This window comes from Oncorhynchus mykiss, chromosome 7 (genome assembly GCF_013265735.2).
Source record: "Oncorhynchus mykiss isolate Arlee chromosome 7, USDA_OmykA_1.1, whole genome shotgun sequence".
Classification (NCBI taxonomy): domain Eukaryota; kingdom Metazoa; phylum Chordata; class Actinopteri; order Salmoniformes; family Salmonidae; genus Oncorhynchus; species Oncorhynchus mykiss.
The window spans coordinates 45,065,178-45,079,210 of record NC_048571.1 but is presented as its reverse complement, the minus strand read 5'-3'; positions in this window follow the sequence as shown (position 1 = coordinate 45,079,210).

Genomic DNA, 14,033 nt, shown 5'->3' with positions numbered 1-14,033 from the left:
AGATGGGTGCGCCCTCGACAAGGATGGGGGGGGGGGGGGGGAAGACGAGCGGGGGCGCGAAGAACGGGCTTGACACAGGAGACATGGAAGACCGGGTGGACGCGACGAAGATATCGCGGCAGAAGAAGTCGCACTGCGACAGGGTTAATGATTTGAGAGATACGGAATGGACCAATGAACCGCGGGGTCAACTTGCGAGAAGCCGTCTTAAGGGGAAGGTTCTGAGTGGAGAGCCAAACTCTCTGACCGCGACAATATCTAGGGCTCTTCGTTCTACGCTTATTAGCAGCTCTCACAGTCTGCGCCCTATAACGGCAAAGTGCAGACCTGACCCTCTTCCAGGTGCGCTCGCAACGTTGGACAAAAGCCTGAGCGGAGGGGACGCTGGACTCGGCGAACTGAGATGAGAACAACGGAGGCTGGTACCCGAGGCTACTCTGAAAAGGAGATAGCCCGGTCGCAGACGAAGGAAGCGAGTTGTGGGCGTATTCTGCCCAGGGGAGCTGTTCTGACCAAGACGCAGGGTTGCGAAAAGAAAGACTGCGTAAGATGCGACCAATAGTCTGATTGGCCCGTTCTGCTTGACCGTTAGACTGGGGGTGAAAGCCGGAAGAGAGACTGACGGAAGCCCCAATCAAACGGCAAAACTCCCTCCAAAATTGAGACGTGAATTGCGGACCTCTGTCCGAAACGACGTCTGACGGAAGGCCATGAATTCTGAAAACATTCTCGATGATGATTTGTGCCGTCTCTTTAGCAGAAGGAAGCTTAGCAAGGGGAATGAAATGAGCCGCCTTAGAGAACCTATCGACAACCGTAAGAATAACAGTCTTCCCCGCTGACGAAGGCAGTCCGGTGACAAAATCTAAGGCGATGTGAGACCACGGTCGAGAGGGAATAGGAAGCGGCCTGAGACGGCCGGCAGGAGGAGAGTTACCGGACTTAGTCTGCGCGCAGACCGAACAAGCAGCCACGAAACGACGCGTGTCATGCTCCCGGGTGGGCCACCAGAAACGCTGGCGAATGGAAGCAAGCGTACCCCGAACGCCAGGGTGACCGGCTAACTTGGCAGAGTGAGCCCACTGAAGAACGGCCAGACGAGTAGGAACGGGAACGAAAAGAAGGTTCCTAGGACAAGCGCGCGGCGACGGAGTTTGAGTGAGTGCTTGCTTTACCTGCCTCTCAATTCCCCAGACAGTCAACCCGACAACACGCCCCTCAGGGAGAATCCCCTCGGGGTCAGTGGAGGCTACTGAAGAACTGAAGAGACGAGACAAAGCATCAGGCTTGGTGTTCTTAGAGCCCGGACGATAAGAAATCACGAACTCGAAACGAGCGAAAAACAGCGCCCAACGCGCCTGACGCGCATTAAGTCGTTTGGCAGAACGGATGTACTCAAGGTTCCTATGGTCAGTCCAAACGACAAAAGGAACGGTCCAATCAATGACAGCTTGGACCTTAGCGGGATCCATCTTAATGCCTTCAGCGGAAATAACAGAACCGAGAAATGTGACGGAGGAGGCATGAAAAGTGCACTTCTCAGCCTTCACGAAAAGACAATTCTCTAAAAGGCGCTGGAGGACACGTCGAACGTGCTGAACATGAATCTGGAGTGACGGTGAAAAAATCAGGATATCGTCAAGGTAAACGAAAACAAAGATGTTCAGCATGTCTCTCAGGACATCATTGACTAATGCCTGAAAGACAGCTGGAGCGTTAGCGAGGCCGAAAGGAAGAACCCGGTATTCAAAGTGCCCTAACGGAGTGTTAAACGCCGTCTTCCACTCGTCCCCCTCCCTGATGCGCACGAGATGGTAAGCGTTACGAAGGTCCAACTTAGTGAAAAACCTGGCTCCCTGCAGGATCTCGAAGGCTGAAGACATAAGAGGAAGCGGATAACGATTCTTCACTGTTATGTCATTCAGCCCTCGATAATCTATGCAGGGGCGCAGAGACCCGTCCTTCTTCTTGACAAAAAAAAACCCCGCTCCGGCGGGAGAGGAGGAGGGGACTATGGTACCGGCGTCAAGAGCTACAGACAAATAATCTTCGAGAGCCTTACGTTCGGGAGCCGACAGAGAGTATAGTCTACCCCGGGGGGGGGGTGGTTCCCGGAAGGAGATCAATACTACAATCATACGACCGGTGTGGAGGAAGAGAGGTGGCCCTGGACCGACTGAACACCGTGCGCAGATCGTGATATTCCTCCGGCACCCCTGTCAAATCACCAGGCTCCTCCTGTGAAGAAGAGACAGAGGAAACAGGAGGGATAGCAGACATTAAACATTTCACATGACAAGAGACGTTCCAGGAGAGGATAGAATTACTAGACCAATTAATGGAAGGATTATGACAAACTAGCCAGGGATGGCCCAAAACAACAGGTGTAAAAGGTGAACGAAAAATTAAAAAAGAAATGGTTTCACTATGATTACCAGAAACAGTGAGGGTTAAAGGTAGCGTCTCACGCTGAATCCTGGGGAGAGGACTACCATCCAGGGCGAACAAGGCCGTGGGCTCCTTTAACTGTCTGAGAGGAATGTCATGTTCCCGAGCCCAGGTCTCGTCCATAAAACAGCCCTCCGCCCCAGAGTCTATTAAGGCACTGCAGGAAGCTGACGAACCGGTCCAGCGTAGATGGACCGACAAGGTAGTGCAGGATCTTGAAGGAGAGACAGGAGTAGTAGCGCTCACCAGTAGCCCTCCGCTTACTGACGAGCTCTGGCCTTTTACTGGACATGAAGTGGCAAAATGACCAGCGGAACCGCAATAGAGACAGAGGCGGTTGGTGATTCTCCGTTCCCTCTCCTTAGTCGAGATGCGGATACCTCCCAGCTGCATGGGCTCAGCACCCGAGCCGGCAGAGGAAGATGGTAGTGATGCGGAGAGGGAGGCGACGGAGAGCGCGAGCTCCTTTCCACGAGCTCGGTGACGAAGATCAACCCGTCGCTCAATGCGAATAGCGAGTTCAATCAAGGAATCCACGCTGGAAGGAACCTCCCGGGAGAGAATCTCATCCTTTACCTCTGCGCGGAAACCCTCCAGAAGACGAGCGAGCAAGGCCGGCTCGTTCCAGCCACTGGAGACAGCAAGAGTGCGAAACTCAATAGAGTAGTCTGTTATGGATCGATTGCCTTGACATAGGGAAGACAGGGCCCTGGAAGCCTCCTCCCCAAAAACAGATCGATCAAAAACCCGTATCATCTCCTCCTTAAAGTCTTGATACTGGTTAATACACTCAGCCCTTGCCTCCCAGATTGCCGTGCCCCACTCACGAGCCCGTCCAATAAGGAGAGATATGACGTAGGCGACACGAGCAGTGCTCCTGGAGTAAGTGTTGGGCTGGAGAGAAAACACAATATCACACTGGGTGAGGAACGAGCGGCATTCAGTGGGCTCCCCAGAGTAACACGGCGGGTTATTGATTCTGGGCTCCGGAGATTCGAAAGCCCTGGAAGTGGCCGGTGGATCGAGGCGGAGATGGTGAACCTGTTCTGTGAGGTTGGAGACTTGGGTGGCCAGGGTCTCAACGGCATGTCGAGCAGCAGACAATTCCTGCTTGTGTCTGCCTAGCATCGCTCCCTGGATCTCGACGGCTGAGTGGAGAGGATCCGAAGTCGCTGGGTCCATTCTTGGTCGGATTCTTCTGTTATGGAGCGTGAATGAGGACCCAAAAGCGAATTAACAAACAGAGTACTTTAATGACGAACATACGTGGGCTCAGATGGACAGGTAGATTCCGACAGGACAGGACAAGGTTGCAGCACACACGATGATAGTCTGGTTCAGGCATGAGACACATAAACAAACAAACAAGAATCCGACAAGGACAGGAGCAGAAACAGAGACAGATATAGGGACCTAATCAGAGGGAAAAAGGGAACAGGTGGGGAACGGGGTGAATGGGTAATTAGGAGGAGACAAGGCACAGCTGGGGAAAAGAGGGGGAGAAAAGGTAACATAACAACGACCAGCAGAGGGAGACAGGGTGAAGGGAAAGGACAGAGACAAGACAACATGACACAGAGAGGCACTTTGTTTGAATGATGGCCCATGCCAATCTTGGTAACTCTGAATGCCTTCAGAGGGTTTATACATTCTTTGTGGACAGTACTGTATGGGTTATTTCCTGGCTGGTTCCTGAGAAGAAGAAAATAGCAGCATAAACATGAGTCAATCTTCCACCTGCAAGAATGAAGGAAAAATGCTGTGCTGACATAATTATTATGATGCAGAAGACCAACTTACATGCATTTGCTGACATCAGTAGCAATGATATTTGGGTTCAGCGGCAACGTAGCTAGTCCCTTTTTATGAAAAGGGGTCTTCCATTTTAACCAAAGAACGAAAAGGTTCTATATAGGTGTGCATATTATCAAGTAAATCTGTAAGGTCAACTCTAAAGGGTTGCTATATTGAGATTTTGATAGTAGTTGACATTATGGCCATCAAAAAAAGTCATTCAAAAATGTAAGTAAAAAAACATATAGTTGCAATAAACTGTCTAAACAATTCAAAATGTTATGTTGCCACCTTTGATTAAAAAAAAACGGATACAATTGAACTCTTTAGAACCCATAGCAGCCGTCGACAGCCTTTAAAAAATGACAGTAGACACCGCGAACGGCCTTGTTTTTCAAACAATAATATCTGTCAATATGGCAATATGGCAAAATTGACTTGCAAACAACCTGTTGTGGTGTTTGCAGAGCTGTTGTTATCAACCAGAAACTGGAAACAGGGTATGCAGTCATTTTTTTTTTTTTTTTAAAGACTCGCTTCATGAAAAGGATGGCACCGAGGCGGACACGACTTTTCACTGTGAAAGAGGCTGTATCCAGTGATAGCAGAAAATGATGCAGAAAAATTAATCCATGCTTTTGTCACTTCCAGGTTAGACTACTGCAATGCTCTACTTTCCGGCTACCCGGATAAAGCACTAAATAAACTTCAGTTAGTGCTAAATACGGCTGCTAGAATCCTGACTAGAACCAAAAAATTTGATCATATTACTCCAGTGCTAGCCTCTCTACACTGGCTTCCTGTCAAAGCAAGGGCTGATTTCAAGGTTTTACTGCTAACCTACAAAGCATTACATGGGCTTGCTCCTATCTATCTCTCTGATTTGGTCCTGCCGTACATACCTACACGTACGCTACGGTCACAAGACGCAGGCCTCCTAATTGTCCCTAGAATTTTTAAGCAAACAGCTGGAGGCAGGGCTTTCTCCTATAGAGCTCCATTTTTATGGAACGGTCTGCCTACCCATGTCAGAGACGCAAACTCGGTCTCAACCTTTAAGTCTCTACTGAAGACTCATCTCTTCAGTGGGTCATATGATTGAGTGTAGTCTGGCCCAGGAGTGGGAGGGTGAACGGAAAGGCTCTGGAGCAACGAACCACCCTTGCTGTCTCTGCCTGGCCGGTTCCCCTCTTTCCACTGGGATTCTCTGCCTCTAACCCTATTACAGGGGCTGAGTCACTGGCTTTACTGGGGCTCTCTCATGCCGTCCCTGGAGGAGGTGCGTCACCTGAGTGGGTTGAGTCACTGATGTGGTCATCCTGTCTGGGTTGGCGCCCCCCCCCCCCCCCCCTTAAGTTGTGCCGTGGCGGAGGTCTTTGTGGGCTATACTCAGCCTTGTCTCAGGATGGTAAGTTGGTGGTTGAAGATATCCCTCTAGTGGTGTGGGGGCTGTGCTTTTTCAAAGTGGGTGGGGTTATATCCTTCCTGTTTGGCCCTGTCCGGGGGTGTCCTCGGAGTGGGCCACAGTGTCTCCTGACCCCTCCTGTCTCAGCCTCCAGTATTTATGCTGCAGTAGTTTATGTGTCGGGGGGCTAGGGTCAGTTTGTTATATCTGGAGTACTTCTCCTGTCCTATTCGGTGTCCTGTGTGAATCTAAGTGTGCGTTCTCTAATTCTCTCCTTCTCTCTTTCTCTCTCTCGGAGGACCTGAGCCCTAGGACCATGCCCCAGGACTACCTGACATGATGACTCCTTGCTGTCCCCAGTCCACCTGGCTGTGCTGCTGCTCCAGTTTCAACTGTTCTGCCTTATTATTATTCGACCATGCTGATCATTTATGAACATTTGAACATCTTGGCCATGTTCTGTTATAATCTCCACCCGGCACAGCCAGAAGAGGACTGGCCATCCCACATATGCTCTCTCTAATTCTCTCTTTCTTTCCCTCTCTCGGAGGACCTGAGCCCTAGGACCATGCCCCAGGAATACCTGACATGATGACTCCTTGCTGTCCCCAGTCCACCTGACTGTGCTGCTGCTCCAGTTTCAACTATTCTGCCTTATTATTATTCGACCATGCTGGTCATTTATGAACATTTGAACATCTTGACCATGTTTTGTTATAATCTCCACCCGGCACAGCCAGAAGAGGACTGGCCACCCCACATAGCCTGGTTCCTCTCTAGGTTTCTTCCTAGGTTTTGGCCTTTCTAGGGAGTTTTTCCTAGCCACCGTGCTTCTTCACCTGCATTGCTTGCTGTTTGGGGTTTTAGGCTGGGTTTCTGTACAGCACTTTGAGATATCAGCTGATGTACGAAGGGCTATATAAAATAAATTTGAAATTTGATTGATAGCTGGCCCTGTCCGGGGGTGTCCTCGGATGGGGCCACAGTGTCTCCTGACCCCTCCTGTCTCAGCCTCCAGTATTTATGCTGCAGTAGTTTATGTGTCGGGGGGCTAGGGTCAGTTTGTTGTATCTGGAGTACTTCTCCTGTCCTATTCGGTGTCCTGTGTGAATCTAAGTGTGCGTTCTCTAATTCTCTCCTTCTCTCTTTCTCTCTCTCGGAGGACCTGAGCCCTAGGACCATGCCCCAGGACTACCTGACATGATGACTCCTTGCTGTCCCCAGTCCACCTGGCCGTGCTGCTGCTCCAGTTTCAACTGTTCTGCCTTATTATTATTTGACCATGCTGGTCATTTATGAACATTTGAACATCTTGGCCATGTTCTGTTATAATCTCCACCCGGCACAGCCAGAAGAGGACTGGCCATCCCACATATGCTCTCTCTAATTCTCTCTTTCTTTCTCTCTCTCGGAGGACCTGAGCCCTAGGACCATGCCCCAGGAATACCTGACATGATGACTCCTTGCTGTCCCCAGTCCACCTGACTGTGCTGCTGCTCCAGTTTCAACTGTTCTGCCTTATTATTATTTGACCATGCTGGTCATTTATGAACATTTGAACATCTTGACCATGTTCTGTTATAATCTCCACCCGGCACAGCCAGAAGAGGACTGGCCACCCCACATAGCCTGGTTCCTCTCTAGGTTTCTTCCTAGGTTTTGGCCTTTCTAGGGAGTTTTTCCTAGCCACCGTGCTTCTACACCTGCATTGCTTGCTGTTTGGGGTTTTAGGCTGGGTTTCTGTACAGCACTTTGAGATATCAGCTGATGTACGAAGGGCTATATAAATACATTTGATTTGATTTGATTTGATGGCTGAGGTTGACGCTTCGTGAGTGCATCCCAAATTCCCGCTACACACATCTTTTCTTGCCTGACAGACTAACTAGCTAGCTAGCTATAGCAAGCAGCTTGGTCCGTTTCCACGTGAATTACATCGGTAGAAACAAGACAAAACAACCAACTAGTTAGCTAGCTGACTACAGTGCCTTGCGAAAGTATTCGGCCCCCTTGAACTTTGCGACCTTTTGCCACATTTCAGGCTTCAAACATAAAGATATAAAACTGTATTTTTTTGTGAAGAATCAACAACAAGTGGGACACAATCATGAAGTGGAACGACATTTATTGGATATTTCAAACTTTTTTAACATATCAAAAACTGAAAAATTGGGCGTGCAAAATGATTCAGCCCCCTTAAGTTAATACTTTGTAGCGCCACCTTTTGCTGCGATTACAGCTGTAAGTCGCTTGGGGTATGTCTCTATCAGTTTTGCACATCGAGAGACTGACATTTTTTCCCATTCCTCCTTGCAAAACATCTCAAGCTCAGTGACGTTGGATGGAGAGCATTTGTGAACAGCAGTTTTCAGTTCTTTCCACAGATTCTCGATTGGATTCAGGTCTGGACTTTGACTTGGCCATTCTAACACCTGGATATGTTTATTTTTGAACCATTCCATTGTAGATTTTGCTTTATGTTTTGGATCATTGTCTTGTTGGAAGACAAATCTCCGTCCCAGTCTCAGGTCTTTTGCAGACTCCATCAGGTTTTCTTCCAGAATGGTCCTGTATTTGGCTCCATTCATCTTCCCATCGATTTTAACCATCTTCCCTGTCCCTGCTGAAGAAAAGCAGGCCCAAACCATGATGCTGCCACCACCATGTTTGACAGTGGGAATGGTGTGTTCAGCTGTGTTGCTTTTACGCCAAACATAACGTTTTGCATTGTTGCCAAAAAGTTCAATTTTGGTTTCATCTGACCAGAGCACCTTCTTCCACATGTTTGGTGTGTCTCCCAGGTGGCTTGTGGCAAACTTTAAACAACACTTTTTATGGATATCTTTAAGAAATGGCTTTCTTCTTGCCACTCTTCCATAAAGGCCAGATTTGTGCAATATACGACTGATTGTTGTCCTATGGACAGAGTCTCCCACCTCAGCTGTAGATCTCTGCAGTTCATCCAGAGTGATCATGGGCCTCTTGGCTGCATCTCTGATCAGTCTTCTCCTTGTATGAGCTGAAAGTTTAGAGGGACGGCCAGGTCTTGGTAGATTTGCAGTGGTCTGATACTCCTTCCATTTCAATATTATCGCTTGCACAGTGCTCCTTGGGATGTTTAAAGCTTGGGAAATCTTTTTGTATCCAAATCCGGCTTTAAACTTCTTCACAACAGTATCTCGGACATGCCTGGTGTGTTCCTTGTTCTTCATGATGCTCTCTGCGCTTTTAACGGACCTCTGAGACTATCACAGTGCAGGTGCATTTATACGGAGACTTGATTACACACAGGTGGATTGTATTTATCATCATTAAGTCATTTAGGTCAACATTGAATCATTCAGAGATCCTCACTGAACTTCTGGAGAGAGTTTGCTGCACTGAAAGTAAAGGGGCTGAATAATTTTGCACGCCCAATTTTTCAGTTTTTGAATTGTTAAAAAAGTTTGAAATATCCAATAAATTTCTTTCCACTTCATGATTGTGTCCCACTTGTTGTTGATTCTTCACAAAAAAATACAGTTTTATATCTTTATGTTTGAAGCCTGAAATGTGGCAAAAGGTCGCAAAGTTCAAGGGGGCCGAATACTTTCGCAAGGCACTGTATATACAGCTAAAAACTGCAACTATTGCCATGAGACAGAGAGCAAACATTCAAACTCCACCGCTGATGTGCCGGCCTGTACCAACCAAGTGATCATGACAGCATTTGCTAATCTGAGAGCTATTCCCACAAATTTCACAGCATCAATTATTGACAGCACCAAACATGTATCTGCCATTTTACTTATTTCACGCACCTCGACATCACCGCTTTTCAAGATGCAGGATGCACCTGAGCTCAATTTCGAGTCTCATAGCAAAGCGTCTGAGTACTTCTGTAAATAAGGTATTTCTGTTTTTTTATTTTTAACACATTTGCAAACATTTCTAAAAGAGTTGTCATTATGGGTTATTGTGTGTAGATTGATGAGGAAAAGCATTTATTTAATCCATTTTAGAATAAGGCTGTAAAGTAACATCATGTGGAAAAAGGGAAGGGGTCTGAATACTTTCAGAATGCACTGCATAGGTATACTGGTTCCCAAATAGGCAAGAACATTATGTTTAGTCAGTATTAGTTACTTCTGTCTTTAAATCAGTAATCCAATTCTGGAATTTCAATTGAAAAACACAATTTACTTGAATAATGATGATAACCAAGTGTCTCCCAATTACATTTTGAGTCATTTTATTAAACCTAGATTAAAAAAAAGCAATTAGCTTAGTTGCGTATCATGATGTTACCTGCCTCAAGCTTCACAATGATTTAAACGTTTTGTTCAAGACACCTTTCTTTATGTTCATTTGGCGTCACCCTATTGGACATTATGTCACACTGATGAACAATAGAGGCAGTCAGATTTTTACACTTTCCAAAATAATCAAACCATTTGTATATGCAACTTCTAAACATCAATAATGGATCCTCATTCAATTATTTAAGGGTATTCATTCCAGTTACAGGGCCTCGAAAGAGCCCTGTATTATTATTTTTTGTCACTCCCCTCCCCGAGTCGGGGTGGGTAATTTACGTGCCTGGTGCCTTCCTTGGATGTGGTAGCCATTTCTTAGGCTTCCTCCCTGGAATCGAACCCTGATTCCCTGTTACCCATAGTCAACATGGTATGCACAGAAAGTACCATTGAAAGTTGATAGGGCACATATTCGAATGAGACTTCAGCGCCGCTATTGGGGTCAACAAAACCATGATGCCAGAGACTACCCCGCATGGGTTTTGGGTAGGTCTGTTGCGGTGACCATATTACCGCCACACTGGAGGTCACCAGTCATGAAGGCAGTTAAATTCCACGTGACTGTTTACGGTAATTAGGCTTCTCCAAGCTCTGATGCTGCTGATGGTCATTAGTATCCTACCAAACTTGCTAACTGCCTGGTACTCAAGCACTCTATTGTCCCTCTAATCACTCTGACATCGATGCAAATGTTTCGAAAATCAAATCAAACTCTTCATGAGAGCCCATGAGCTCCTGTTGTACAACATTTCTATAGGCTATGAAATTACACGAGAAAACAGTGATGGCCTCTATCAGCTTTTTTTGTTGTACAACTAAAGTTACATTAATAATGCTAAATTAAGCATATGGGAGTACCTATTTATTTGTTAACAGTTCAATATAGAATAGCCGCATGTGTGCACTCCCTCAAATCGTTTGGAGAAAATATCCTTTCTATTTTAATCAGCTTTGTTCAATTGTATTCTTCATACTATAAAAGAATCTAAAATAATGCCATGGAATTCTAAGCAAATCTTGTCTGCTAAATGAACTAGTGTAGCCCACAGTCATATGGTATAGCCAGATCAGGACCTAACATAAGAACAACTCAGAGTACGCTATTCTGTTCTTCTGAAATAGACTGCATTTTCTTTATATCATGTTTGTTCAGACCTGTCTAACACAAAAAATGAATTTATTGTGAAGGTGTAGGATATATTACATGGATTTATTTTACTTTTTAAAATGTAGATGTTCCAAAGGTCTGCATCAGTGGCTTGTGTGGAAGCCAGGAGATGCTAAATGTGTTTATGTTAATGAACGGTAAATTACAGTGAGACCGACAATTATTTGCTTGACAATCACTGGCTGATGAAATTTTGTGAACGCCACAGCCCTAGTCTTGGGTCTGATAAATGCACGCATCCCCGAAGGTCAGCGCTCATTGGCATGTATTAGCTCTAGAATTGTAACGGTCTTCTTGTGGTGAAGTAGAGGCGGACCAAAATGCAGCGTGGTGGTTATTCATGTTTCTTTAATAAAGACTCTATACATGAATAAACTAACAAAACAATACATGTGCGCAAACCTAAACAGTCCTATCTGGTGCAAACACAGAGACAGGAACAATCACCCACAAAAACCAACACCAAACAGGCTACCTAAATATGGTTCCCAATCAGAGACAATGACTAACACCTGCCTCTGATTGAAAACCATATCAGGCCAAACATAGAACTAGACAAACTAGACATGTAACATAGAATGCCCACTCAGATCACACCCTGACCAACCAAAACATAGAAACATACAAAGCAAACTATGGTCAGGGTGTGACAAGAATTTCCTCAGTTATCCAAGTAATGTTGTTGCAATCAAAGGAACCATAACTGATTTAATGAGCCATTACCCACAACATTGAGGTGTACCTGGCCACAGTGTGAGGAGGAGCCAAGGAGCCGCTCAAGAGAGGTGTTCTGTTGGAGGATACCACACAATGGAGCCAATGACCGGGTTTGAGAAACACAACACCTAGGGAACGAAGCCATGGCATACCTAGACATCATTGCCTAGGAGTGCCATGCCTCTTGCCAGAACACCAATCGGAGGACCACTGAGACAGACTGGTGGGACCGACAGAGAGGCATCAAGGGGATGAATGATCTAATGCAGGGAGTGAGAACCAGGAACGGGAGCACCACAGACAGTCCCCAATATCTGCCTGCACCATCCCTACGGCCAGGTAAAAGAACCAGTCCCTTCCCAGGCGGCAGAGACAGAACCAGAGGTCAGTGGAAATCTCAGATTGTATAGTCTTTTTTTGGCCTTATTGTTAACAGTAAGTATACCATTTGATTTCACCACAGTATGTTGCTTTTTGTACTTCAAGAATATTATTTTCAATTAAACCAACCAATTTTCAATCAAACCAAAGGACTAAGAAAATTACCCCTTTTATGGCAATTGCAGAAAAGGGCAGTATTTATGATGAATATTTCTGACTAAGTTTACAATCTGTTCAGAGCATGAGCTTCAGCAATGTCTTCAGTACTTCCTCATTGCAAGAGAACCCTCCCCACACAATGGTGCCCAAATGCTGGCTCATCGTTTAATCACAGAATTGTGTCACACCAAGTGGACATTGCTTTTGGGGACGACATTTAATCAATCAGAACCATTTTTAAATATGATGAATGGGACTTGGGGACTACTGTTTCTTGAAATACACATCTGTGTCATAAGTACCTTTGTTGTAGGTGAAGGGAATATTTTTTTCATCCATTAATTCACTTGGTTCAAAGTCCCGCAACCTTACCTGGGACAGTCACACCATTGGACAATTACCACGTCTGGTTCAAAATAGTAAGAAAGAAAATAATACATTGCATGAATACAGTCATGATCCAAGTTAAAAATCAAAGCTTTTAGTAATATGTTTAAAATTTTAACAAGTTACATTTGTGAAAAAAGGTGGCATCGCGTCAACTATCCAGTTCCATGCCTGCATTCATCTGATACTGCTCTATCCGTGCGTTAGCAAATAAAAGTCTGCTATTAAGTATTATCTTAGTGACTTACTTTGTAAGGCTCAGAGAAAACCTTGCATCATAATCACATATAAAGTAACCCTATAAAAGCATAGTTGTTGAAACGGATATCTTTCCATTCTATTTTAAGATTGTGTTTAATCATCTTTGTATCCCTCACAGACACAAAAGATGAGGTCAGGTGTATTCATGCAACATGACTCCAAACAGCAGATGAGAACGTTACTCCACATTCTATCGCTGTGCTTTTCATATCAGTATAAGATGGCGTATAAAACAATACCATGTAATGAGCTTCGTATCAAGAGATGTTTTAGATACAGTAGAGAGTAGTCCATAGTTCATTTGCATAGAGCTGCATGGATTTTTTGGTTGTTATTGTTTTTGCAAGAACTGCATCGATTTATTTCTATTACTAATAGGCTGCATAACAGAGTATCGTGAGGGGGCTCTGAGTGGAGGTAATGTCAGTATTTTTGAACATGTAGTGTGTAGAAACATCAGTGTGTTGTTATTACAAGCCTCAAAGAAGGTACACTGAATGTCACCAAATGTAAACCCAGTGGATATGTACGGTACAGCACTATGGCGTTGATTTTAGCAAGAGATTTCACTTGACGGTTTACTTGGAATGCGTCCCTGGATGTAGCGTTTGTGTGCCGTATAAGATATGACCAGAAATGAATTCCTTCTTTTTTATCCCTCTCCAGTAGTCCTTAAGCTTGTTTTTTTTTCTTTCTTCATCGTGGCTGCATAAGAAAATGAAAATATCTAGAAAATACTAGGATTTGGGTTTTGGAGTTTCCTATAGCAACATGTTGAGTCTTTAGGAAACTGCAACTGTTATTGGTTTGACAACCACCAGAAAACTCTGTGTAAAAAAAACCAAGCTGAGCTAGAAATATATTTTCAACATTTAAAGGCTATTCGTGGTGTTCTGAAAGCATCGCATTTGGAGTTGAGCCTGTTGGGATAAAATTAAATTTTCAGTAACTAAAATATGCTTGATAGGAGTGCAAATATCAGTCATGGTTCATTTTAAGCCACATTTTAACCCAAGGT